This window comes from Macaca thibetana, chromosome 14, assembly GCF_024542745.1.
Source record: "Macaca thibetana thibetana isolate TM-01 chromosome 14, ASM2454274v1, whole genome shotgun sequence".
Classification (NCBI taxonomy): domain Eukaryota; kingdom Metazoa; phylum Chordata; class Mammalia; order Primates; family Cercopithecidae; genus Macaca; species Macaca thibetana.
Window position 1 is genome coordinate 28537661 of NC_065591.1, and position 13065 is coordinate 28550725.

General features: G+C 40.7%; 1 protein-coding gene across 24 annotated transcripts in view; it reads left to right on the forward strand.

Annotated features, from left to right (window-relative positions):
* Positions 1-13065, forward strand: part of COMMD9 (COMM domain containing 9) — a 1186740-nt gene that overhangs the window by 746125 nt on the left and 427550 nt on the right. The window lies entirely within an intron of this gene.

The following is a 13065-nucleotide window of genomic DNA, read 5'->3' on the forward strand; positions in this document are numbered from 1 at the left end:
TAAGGCTGATGCTGCTAGTCTGGGGTCAACTTTGAGAACTGCCTTAGATGAAAATGCACCCAATTTCTGTTTCTGACTGGAGGGTGTCCTATATTTTACAAAAAGGTTCCCAGAAAAATTCAAGAACCAACAAAAGAAAATTTCTTCCAAGTTCTTAACATGAAATCTAGCTGTTCTTGTTTTAAACAGTGGTAGGCATGGAGCCAAGGTGCCTGGTTTCAAATGTGGGTATGCCTGGTTTAAAAACTGTGTACCAGCTGCAAGGCCTGGGCCAAGTATCTACCTCCTATGATCACTATAAGGATTAAGAGTTAATGCAAGCAAAGCACTAAGAGCCTCATCTGGCACTGGGTAAACATGTGATAAATGCTAGCTGTTAGCATTATTATTCCGAAGTGTGACTCACGTAATTGGTTTATTTTACGATTTTCACATAAAAACTAGTAGAAAGTTCAAATTTGTAACCCACCTCTGGAAAATGTATAGGATTGCATAGGCAAGCATTTTGGGAACAAATTTCATTTCCAGCTTCATCTAACTTCTTAAGTTATCTTTCTGTTAGGACTCAACTACATTACTTCATTTTAATGTATCTTCTCATAATAAATTATTATATGAGTAGCTGTATGCCACTTTAAATTCTTTCTTAAACAGGTGGATCCTATGTATAAATAAATAGTTCTTTTTTATTTATGTGCCGCCTCCATGAGTAATCAAGGGGTTTCAAGTTCTGGATTCCTACACTCCAACTTCTTTAGGAACCTGATCATTACAGCTTTACATCATCAAGCACCTTAAGCACACATTAATAACAAAAAATCATGTGTAAGAACCATATTCATGAATGCAGTTGTTTTACTTAACCCCTTAATTAAATTTGTTTTTGATTCTTGGAATGATATAGAGTGTATTCTACAAAATCAAGCTTCTATACAACTTTGCTACCTTTCTTTTATGAAGATATTATTGACCTTCCACTGACAGACACAGTTTTTAAGCAGTTTTTCTAGCCTTCACTCATTCCAAAAGTAGTTATTGAGTGCCTAATGTATGCTGCCTATTGTGCAGAGCATTAAGGAGGTGATAGTGCTCAAGATGCTATCTATCCTCAAGGAATTTAGACACATAAATAAGCAGATAATTACCATACAACAAGATGCATATTATGAATTATAAAAATTGATATTTATTGGATACTTGCATTATTCTGTGCATTTTACACGAATGATCTATTTTTATCATCACGTAAACCCAATGATCTCTTTTTTATCATCACATAGACCCTACACTGCAGGCCCTACCATTTTTCTCACTTTGTCATTGTGGAAACTGAAGCCCAGAGGCCCCAGAATCATGGTGGGTGTAATGGGCAGAATCAGGCTTCAAACTCAGACAGTCTGCCTCTGGGGTCCACACCCTGAATCTCTGTCTGATGCTGCTTTTCTGCAATGTATCATGAGAGCTGGAGGGATAATGTTTCCAGGATGTTTGGACCCAATGATGCGAAAAAAAAGCAACTTTGGACCGAGAAAAATAATTAGCAGGAAGAGAGAAGGGCGGGACCCTTGGCAAAGCACATTCAGTAGCAGAATTAGATTCTGTGGCGCACGGGTTGAGGAAAGGCTGAATAAGCAGCCTGTAGCAATGACCCATGGAGCCATTGGAGAGGAGTCACTGTAGCAAACTGCAGCACCGGCCCCCAGGAGACCAATGGGCTCCACAGGTAGTAGTTTATATAACGTTCAAAACCAGCACTTTCCATGGAGTTCATCAACAGAGCAAGAACCATAAGACCTACTATCTGAAGATGCACTTGCCTTTTGCCTTCGCATGTGAAAGCAGGGAGTGGATTTTGCAGACAGGCATTGTCCAAGATTTCTGTGTCTACATGCACTCAGTGCTTTAATGTTGGATACGTGATATACAGGATTTCTTAATTATCTTCCAGGTCTGAATGAGGGTCTTGCTTCAGTTACCTATTGCTAGGTAACAAATAACTCCAAAACTTAGTAGTAGTTTAAAAAAACACCATTTTATAGAGCTCATAATTTGGCATGTTGGGACATCCCACCAGAGCTGAGATGGCTATGAGATGGCTTGAATTGTTAGAGATGGCTGTCAGGATAGTCAGACGTGTGACACAGCGCTGGCTTCCCCTAAAACAAGCATTCTGAGCGAGGATGCTGCTGCTTCTTTAAAGCCTTGGAAAAGCACCAATTCTGCCATATTCTACGGGTCAACACAGTCAAAATCAGCCCAGTTTCAAAGAAAGGGAATATATGGACCTCCTCTCACTGGAGAGGAATGTCAAATAAATTGTGGACAAGCTTATTCCATCACAGGGCCCTTCCAACAGCCTCCACTGGCACACGGTACTTGCCTCCTCGTGACATTTAAACTGAATTGTAACCTGCCCAGTCTTAGTCAACATTTTGACCTCCATAGGCCAGCACAGCACCCTTGAAGAGTATTTGTTCAGTGGGTAAATGAATGAAAATTAAGAATATTTGCCTTATATTTTAGAAATCCCCAAGGCTTCTGGGAAACAGAAAGAAGTCACCCAGATATATTACCTAAATGGAATCACTAAAATGATTTACTAAGAGAGGTGCCATAGAAATGTGTACATATGTATACATTTATGATAGATACATTATGTAGATACAAATGTGGTAGTTTTGTAGCTGTATGAAAGAACAGAAATAATAATGCTACAATTGAATAACTCATTATTTACATAGTGCTTACCATGTAAGCCTGTCACGAGAATTGCCTCAGTATAAGAAATTCAGATCTGTTATGGGATTAATTGTGCTCCTCAACCCCTTAAAAAAATTCATATGTTGTAGTCCTAAGCTCCAGTAGATCAGAATGTGATTATATTTGGAGATAAGGTATTAAGTTAAAGTGAAGCCATGAGCATGGGCCCTAATCCAATATGACTAATGTCCTTATAAGAGAAAATTAGGACACAGACAGACACAGAGAGAAGACACAAGAAGACACAAGAAGACAGCCACCTACAAGCCAAAGAAAGGGGCCTCAAGAGGAAACCAACCTTGCAAACACCTTGATCTCAAACTTCTAGCCTCAGGAGTTGTGAGAAAATAAATTTCTATTGTTTAAGCCACCCAATTTGTGGGACTTTGTGATGGCAGCCCTCGCTAACCACAAGGTCCCAGGAGACAGAGAGTAATATCCCCAAACAGTACAGAACCTCGCCTCATTCTCCATCACATGCCTTGGGGATAAAGACAGGGTTGTTGTTCTTACCTAGAAGCACAAGAGAAGACAGCAGCCTGTCTCTAGGGATGGGACCCAGGATTCTGCATTTTAACGAGCATGTCAGGTGACTTGGACACATACAAGTTAAAACAATTAGATTATTACTGAGATTTAAAAACTTTTGATACCATTCAAAAGGGTAGTTCAGTCCATTTCCTTATTCACTAAGCAATCACTGACCAATCGTTATGTGCTACAGACTATGTGATCATCTGGAGGCGAGTAAGGTCGTCTCTTGTCCTCCTGTGGCGTGGATACTGTAGTATGGGAGATGTGAATGTGCTAACAGCTCCTGTTTATTAGATGCTTACTACATAGCAGTTGATATGCATTGTTTCACTAACAACCCTACAGAAAGCAGCATCTTATTATACTCATTTTCCAGGTAAAAAAAATTGAGGCTTAAAGAATATGAGCCTAAATGTCACCCTGGACTCATCTGTCTGTCATCCCGCTGTCTGCAAAATAGTGCAAGCTGTTCATGGTGTATGGACACCTTGGATGACAGGGCTGAAAAGTGCATCAGAGGAGTAGAAACCACAGAGTAGGAACCATTTAAATCATAAAGTGATTTCGAAACCATTCTGAAATCTTATCCACATCCTTCCCGTGGCCTGGGATTTGGTAGTTATGAAGCTGAATTATTTCATTGCTCTATAAATCTGCAAATAAATGCTCTATTCTTTCTGTTAATAAAGATAACTCTGTTGAGACATCCTGCTAATCCTCCCTGTTCCCCCCTGGTATGTAAAAGGTAGGCAATTTGGATATTCAGAAGCCTGATGAAGGTCTTGACCATAAAAAGCCCGAGGCAGTAGGAGTCTGGGGGCACTACTTACCTTGGCTGTCATAAGTTTCAACATCAGAAGTCTCCCCTCCTAATAGAGGAGAGGGTTCCTCCTGGGGAGAAGAGACTTCTGTGATCTCTATGAACCTGGGTCCAAAGCTTAAAACCTTATACTCCTCTCTCCCCTGGAGGCCTTTGACATCCTGATAATAATATAAAGTTACCAGTTACAGTGAAATGGCTTTTTCTTTGTATTTTGTAGGTTACTCTGGAAACTCCAGGAGGCTATAACTGTGAGGAAAAAGGCTCGTGGGACTAGAGGAATAATCACAGGGGTTGAGAAGGTTTCCAATCCTGGGATCCTGTGATCCAGTCCTAGCGAGGCTTCTGTGAAGCCATGAGAGGCTCCGCACTGCTGAATTCTTGGGGTGTGCCCATCACCCAGACACGCAGCACTCCCTGGCCTTCCTAACTGAGCTGCTCCTCAGATTTCCCATTACCATTCCAGTACCCCTGAAACAAAGGACTTAGTACGAGAACCCCAGATTATTCCCTGTTACTCCGCCAGACATCCTCAGTACAAGGTGTGTTACACAGTCCTGAACCCCACCCAGCTCCAGCTTCTGCGAGTGGGAACTTGCCCCCCTCTTACAGATCTCCAATGCTGATTGACCCCTGGTCTTGTTCATTTGTTTTTTAATTGAAGGCATCCTACAACGCCATTGTCCTAGACTCATCTTGCCAACACCAGACACTGTCTGAAACATGCCGAAGAGGGACACAGTCTTCACACACGGAGCATTATCCTCACTCAGTGTGATCTTGGTAGAAAGTTCCTGTAAGATTCTAACATTTCAGTAGTAGATACGCCAGCCACAACCTCCTCATTCCCCACTGGGTTCCTCACAGCTCAGCTTCGTCCTTCGTTCTTTCCCGTTTCATTCTTATACGTCTTCTGTTGGAAATAGTTATGTGAGTCTTAGTTTGATGGGTGTTTAATGTTTTAACTAATAAAATTCAAAGTAGGATTTCTGCTATGGACTGAATTCTGTCCCTGAAGTTCACATATTGAAGCCTTAACCTGCAATGTGACTGCATTCAGAAATAGGGCTTTTAGGAAGTAAATAAGGTTAAGGTCATAAGGGTGGGGTCATAAGGATAGGGCCCTTATCTGATAGGATTGGTGGCCTTGTAAGAAGAAGAAGAACTTGCTGTCTTTCTTTCTCCACACATACATACTGAGGAATGGTCATATGAGGACACAAGCCAGGAAGAGAGCCCTCACCAGAACCTGACCATGCTGGTCCCTTGATTTCAGACTTCCAGCCTGCAGAACTGTGAGAAAATAAATTTCTGTTGTTTAAGCCATTCAGTCTAGGGTATTTTATTATGACAGTCTGAGCAGACTAAGACAGACTTGTTCTAAATTACAATAAACTAGGCCATCAAAACATACCATGGTGGGTGCTATGATAGAGATAAACATCTAGTACTATTGGACTAACCCTGTCTTGAGGGCACTATGTCTTCCCAGAAGAGATGATGTCTAAAGTTAAACCATAAAGGATAAAAGGGGTGGAAAGTATCTTTAAAGGAGGAGAGGCCATGCACAAAACCCAGAGAGTAAAAGGGACCATGGATCCACTGGATACTGCAAGTATTTCAATATGGCGGGAGAGTAGAGTGGAAAGAGATGAGTGACAAGAGGTGTGGCTGGAGATCTTGACAGGGACAGATTGAGAAGGCCTTGCAGGCCATATGAAGGAATCTGGAATCTATTTTGACAGCAAAGAAAAACCACCTGAAGAGTTTTAAATACAGGACTGACAAAATAGGAGTTACATTATAAAGAAAGATCATAGGATGTGAGTGGCATGTCCATGTCAGGAATCAGCAAAAGCAATATTATAATAATTCAACAAATATGTCATAAGTATCTAGTATGGGCCAGGAGCTCTCCTAGGTACCAGGAATATAGAAGTAAACAAAACAGACAAAAAAAAAAAAACAACAATTATCATAAAACCTATCTTCTATCATTGGGATACAGATCATAATCAAGAAAAAAAATATTGTATATAATGTGTTCAGATGGCAATTCCAGTCCAGAATGAGCGTGGGTGGGCAGGGGATGGAGGATAATGCAGAGTGACAAGAGAAGGCCTTGCTAATAAAGTGACATTTGAACAGAGACCCAAAGGAAGTGAGAAATGAGCTAGTGGAATCTGAGAACAGAGCATCCTAGGCTGAGACAGTAGCAAGTGCAAAGGTCCTGGGGTAGGAGTAAGCCTATCCAGGAATAGCTAGGATACCAGTATGGTGAGAGCAGCAAGAGAAGGGGGATAAGGAGAAGAGCCGAGGCCAGGAAGTCCAGCTCAGGTGCCTTCTTGGAATGCATTCAAAGCCCTCAGTTCTTGGGCTGCCAGAATTACCAAGGCCCATAAAGAAATGTAGAAATGCTAGAAACAGGGCAGAAAATACACCAGTGAGCCTGGAACATGTTAGAATGTCAGAAATTTTAAAAGTACTAAAAAAAAGAAGAAGAAGTAGAAGACCCACAATGATGGAGGCATTATGTCAAAGGGGCATGGAGCCAACTACAACGGCTGTTTCTGGAATACCTTGAGCAACAAAATTAATTTCTAAAAAGAAGGAAAAGAAGTATAGAGGCTGGGCATGGTGGCTCATGAGAGACTGAGGTGAGAGGATCACTTAAGCCCAGGAGTTTGAGACCAGCCTGGGAAACATAATGAGACAAATACAAAATCAGCCAGGTGTGGTGGGGCACTCCCGTAGTCCCAGCTACTCAGGAGGCTGAGGCAGGATTGTTTGAGCCCAGGAGTTGGAGGCCGCCGTGAGCTGTGATTGAACCACTGCATTCTAGCCTGGGAAACACGGCAAGACCCTATCTCTAAAAAAGAGGGAAAAAAACATATAGAGAATATAAACTCTTTCCCATCTATATGCCACACCTTGTCACCTGGGCCCCAAAGCAGCTCTTGAATCTAAAGTTTCTCTCATCTACTTCATCTTCCAATCTCCCCTGGCTTCTGCCCCCAAAGACATTTTTTTCTTCCTTTTATAGACTCACCCACACACAGGATTCTATGAACATCTGAGAATACGCACACACACTTGGAAGAGAGTGGAGATGTCTACACCAATAGTTTCCACACCCCTCCCTGTGAACAGTGCCAGGAGGTGAATTTTCACCAAGTCCTTAATGAAATAAAAAAGAAAGAACAAGAAAACTATAGTGAGTTTTCATAAAACTAAATGTATCCCATTTAAATATCTGTTTTTATTAGCTGCTGTAACGAATACCAAATATCTTAGTGGTTTAATACAATGAAAGTATATGTCTTGCTGTGCTGGTAATTAAGTTATTGCCTCTTTTCTGGAAAGCCATTTTTCTATATTCAGTTTTGTGACAGTGGGCCTGGAATTCTGCAGAGCATATTCGGCTTTGCCAACTTCTTCCTGAAGGTTCTGCCAGTAGCAGGTTCTGGAAGGAGACTGCAAGAATGGAGGAGAGATAAGGGACATGTTCCTTCCTGGGCTGGGTTTTAGTTTTGGTTTGTTGTTTGTTAATGGTTCAAGGGGAGGTTGTTTTGTTTTTCTATACCTGTAAATGTCACTTGGGCACTACTTCTTTACCTGGTGACAGTCACTGGTTCTAAAAGCAGTTGGTTTCAGTTTCCAGTTTTTTCCCTATTCCCAGAATAAGCCTCATGGAGCTTCCAGAGATATCAGCACTGCTGGTCAATGTCACCTCCTCAGAGGTGTGAGTCAACTCTGCATTACTCACTTGTAATCCAGTAAGAATGTTCTGGGTCAACAGGTGGCCTTCCACAGGGTCGTTTGGGTACTTGGGCTCCCTGTGATTCGGTCACCACTAGGCCCTTGGGTCCTATGCAGGATGCTTAGTGTCTGTCCTACAGATGGGAAGCTAAAGAGAGGAGAATTGTGTGGGAGGTTTTTCCAGGCTGCGACAGCAAGTGATGAACCTCATTTGTGCCACATCCCAACGGCTCATCTCACTACGAGGGAGGCTGGGAACTGTAGTCTGGCTGTGGCTTCTGTTGAACGTGCAGCAATCACTGCCACACAATGTCCTTCCTGTACTTGGGTGTTAAACTGTCCATTCCTAAAGCACAGTGATAGTAGCTTTCGCCACCGAAACCTCACCACTCAGTGGGTCCATGAAAACCAAAAGGCTGAGAACATTCCACCCTAATACAGCTGGCCTCAGATGCCTTCTTTGTGCTCATATAAGTGATGGCCCAGATCTGTTCATGCTCATTTCCAAGTTATAATCTCTTTTCTTCTGAACACAGTGAGGCATAAAGCTTCCCTCCCATTATTATATGGAAAACCTATAATCATATGTCATCCATGATTCCTAACATCAGGGTTATAATTATTCTCTAGTGAACTCACATATTTGAGGCTCCAAATGAGTGCTGAAAGTGGGGCAGTATTATCCTAGTTCCTGGAAGAAATTTTCTATTTGCAAAAGAAAAATGTTACAGAGTTTAGAATAATTTCTTAGCTAATTTTGATACTGTACTCATTTTTGGCTTTTGTTAAACTTGCTTTCCAGACAGTTGTTTAAGTTCACATATTTGTACATGGCTCTTTTATTAATCTTTGCAGACTATCAAATAGTTTCAAAAATCTTCACTTACCTATAAATTACTGTCTAATCCATATAAAGTACAGGTCACTGAAAAGGTATGGGTTACCTGGACTTTAGAAAGCAATGCTGATTATGAGACCCTCTAAATATCTTAAGATTGTCTCTTGCCTGCAAAATAAAAACAAGCTTAGCATTCAGTGCTAATTCTACAAAAATAATAATAATAATTGAACCAGAAGTTTTCAGGGTGAATAGGCAGAACCCTCATAATTAGTGCAGGAAGAATTTTTAGAACCCAGATCAGTACTGTGGGAGGTAAAGAGGCATTTAATAGTCTTTCTCTCTCTTTATATTCATAACAAAGCCATTTAAAAGGAAAGATATCATGCCAGCAGGGTTTTTTTTAAAAAAAGACAATTACTGTTTTCCTTTTTCTGTAACTCTTGCAAATCCAGAATGAGCTAGATTGTGTCTGACTACGGCAAGAATATCTTAAGTTCCAACTGCCTTGTATACACCAAAACCAATGCTTTAGAACCCTCCAGAAACCTACTCCTATTCCTTTCTCTCTCTCTCTCTCTCTCTCTCTCTCAAAGATAACAACAACCAACCAGTCCCTAGAGCTAGAAAACGTAGAATCATTCTTGGCAGACTCCTGTGTGTTGATTCTTTACACATTATCTATCTTTGCAAGCATAATATTATATTGTATGTACTTATTATACTTTTATTTCTTTCTAGCTACTTAAACACAGAGCCATTCCTTAATTGTTTTTGTATCTGTAGTGCTTAACACAGCACGGGCACATCATAAGGACTAAAAAACAGAATTTGAACTTCTTCCTTTATCCTACCTCTTTATTTTGAATAACCAAACACTGCCAATTTTTTATCTAAAATGTCTCTTAAATCCATCCTCTCCCTCAATATTCAGACCTCACTTGGACTATCTGGAATATTCGATCAACTGTTCTGCCTTCAGGCTCAACCCTCCTCCATATTAATCCTCCATAAAGATGCCAAGTTATCTTTCTAAACAGTTACCCTTTTGTCTAAAACCTTCCATAGCTCCCTAATGTCTGGAATACGGTCCAAATTTCTTAGCATGATTCTCAGCAGAGCCTTCCTGCCCAAGTTTATCTCCAGAAACTTGTCCCTGTGTGTTCTAAGCTCTAACCCTCTCAAACAACTTTATTTAATCAATAAATAACTTAACTCATTAGGTCCCTGTGATTTGTTCTTTCTCTTTCCATTTAGAGCATTTTCTACTTTTCTCAGGCCATCTATCAAGATCTAGATTAAATGTCATTTCTTCTATGAACACAAATTCCCCAGACAACTTAGAAAACATTGCTTATATATTCTCTTCCTCCACCAAATTCTGTGCCCTTTAAGGTAGGAACCATGTCTAAATTATTTTTATACACCTGTTACCCAATTCAGTTTCTGACACATCAACATCCATAAATCTTTGTTGCGAATAATTGCCAACCAGTACCTAGGATGTTTCGTATTCTGAAATGCTAATTGGTACCTTCACTTCGATGAAGGCTAGGTTTCTGTTCTTCGGGACTAATCCCTGAATATGTTATTTTAATCTAATTTGGAAACTCTCCAGCAGCTCTGATCAAAGTCATAGGCATGAAAACCTCCCTTTTTAAGGAGCTAGAGAAAGCAAATTTCCTTATTTGGGGGAAAAAACTGCTGGTGTTATAAATCAGAGAAAAATTCAATTAACATAGTCCTTCTTGTTGATGACAATCATAATCCTACCTTGACATAATTTCTAAACCACTCCCACAGACATTATCTTACTTGCTAACACATTGACATCGCTGGATATAGTCATGTCTTAGAAGGAGTCGGTTGGAGTTAAGGATCTGACTTTGGCATCAGAATGGTGAGGGTTCCTGCCCTAGCTCCTCCATATGTGAAAATATGGCCTTGAGAACATTACTCAACCTCCTTAAGCCTCCTTAAACCCACGTTTTCATACTAGTAAAATAGGAATAACAGGCTGGGTGCGCTTGCTCACACCTGTAATCCCAGCACTTTGGGAAACCAAGGCAGGAGGATCACCTGAGGTTGGGAGTTCAAGACTAGCCTGACCAACATGGAGAAATCCCATCTCTACTAAAAAATACAAAAATCACCCATCCCAACACAATCCTCCAGGGAGATAATAATCCACATATCCAGAGCTGCATATGAGTTGAAACTTATTTGCCATGTCTAGTCTCCTTTGCAGGAACATGTGAAAACCACAAAATTTTCCAAATAAAATCCTCCTTTCCTCCTTTCACAAAAACCAAAACTGCCTTCGGGCACACACACAAATGACAGAATCCTTTCAGTGGCTGCTTCTATTGGCACATACTGTGTTATGAGTCTATAAACTATTCCTATTTCCTTTGCACCTTGTCTCTGCTCAGCGACCTCTTAAATGCCACTGTAGTTCAGTTAAATCAACATCTTTTTCTATTCACTCTTGGCCTTCACTTCTCTGATATTTTTTTTGAAATGTCAACAGCATTCTCCTATACCTTGTCTTGATTAAAAGTAAGAAAAACCTGGATGCTTTTCTTTGCCTAATTCTCTAATGTGATGATAACTGATGAAAATGACTTTTCATACACTGACCTCAGAACTCAAAGGCAGTAGGGAGGAATCTGCAAGTTCCTGTACTTCTTTCTGCAAAGTGACTCGCTTTGTTTTCACCTGAGTTTTAATGAATTGAAGAAAGGGTTCCTATTCATTCCAATTAGTGAAAAAGCAATCATTTTCCCATGTAGAATTAAAGCTTTAGCAAGCACCTTTCCTTGAGAAGGCATGAAGCTGAACACTTTTAATTGAAACCAAACAAGAGCATTAAGAAGATGTATTCCTTTAGAGCTATACTCCATCAGGGGCCTTGAATGCCAGTTATTGGCTTTGTAGCCAAAGTAAAGGATCGTTCTGCTATTGTTTTTACGGATCACTATTAAGAAAAGAACCAGCAGTTAGTCGATTATCAAGTTTCCTTTGGTGGGGACAAAGGGAGGAGGAATTATAGTCTCATGCCGTGCATAGCAGTTGCATTCGTTTGCTTGGGCTGACCTAACAAAGTCCCACAGACTGGATAGCTTGAATAACAGAAGCTCATTTTCTCACAATGCTGGAGGCTGGAAGTCTGAGATTAAGGTGTGGGCTGGGTTGATTTCTTCTGAGGCCCCCCTCCCTGGCGTGTAGATGAGTATCTTCACAAGGTCTTCCTCCATGCATGCCTGTGTCCTAATCTCTTCTTATAAATTAACAGTCATTGTAGATTAAGGCCCACCCTAAAAACCTCACTTTAATTTAGTTACCTCTTTAAAGACCCTGTCCTTAGATACGGTAACATTCTGAGACACTGGGAGTTAGGACTTCAACATATAATTTTAAGAGGACACAATTCAATCCATCACGGGGGCCTTGAGCATAGCTTATATTGGAGCACCGTGTAAGTTTTAGTGAGAAGTGACAAACTAATTCAGGCCAGTAAGAACAAAAAATGAGTAATAATAATAAAGAATACAAGAAAGAAAGAAAATGCTCTAAGGCAGAAATGCAATCCTGCTTCAGAAAGGTACAGGAACTAAAAAAAACTCTTAAGCTACATTTCCTCTCCCCACTGCTTCCTCTGCAAATACGTTGATTCTCCCTCCACAAGTATGCCTTCTCTTTTCCTCATTCCATAAGATACAAAATGGTCCCCACTCCTTCAAGCTTACATAGAACAGCTCCTGCCATTTCTCCAGGCAGACTGGAAAGACTTCAGTCCTGATTTCCAGGGGACAGAATCAGATTGCCCCAGCCTGAGTTAGGTGCTCACCCTGATCCAATCAGTTACAACTAGGCGGCAACATGGCCACCTATTTTAAACATGGCTGTTTTGGGCTCATCTTTGTGAATTGGGGTGATTCACTTGGAAAAGGAGATACAGATCCATGATCACTGGCCTGTAAGTAGGCTAGATGCTCTAAACTTGTCACTATGTGGGTAAAAATACTTTTTCTGCATGTCCCATTCTTTCTTGTCAGACCTCAACAACTATTTCTTCTGCGAACTAGCTTAGCTAGATATTTCTCTTCTTGAAGCATAGACAATAGGTAACTATAGCAACTGGTTTTACAGGTAATTGCTATAAAACATTGCCCAGGGGTTAGAAAGCCATGGAGACACTGATCCCTACATTCAACTGAGGCATTAGTTCATAGCTAAGGTGACTTTCTTGTCTCCAGAACAATCAATGTTTTACCTTTAAAAATAAAGAAAAGTGTGTGCACCACAATTCTGCCTGAAAGCTCGGGCATTGAAGTGGGCCCAGGAGGTGTAA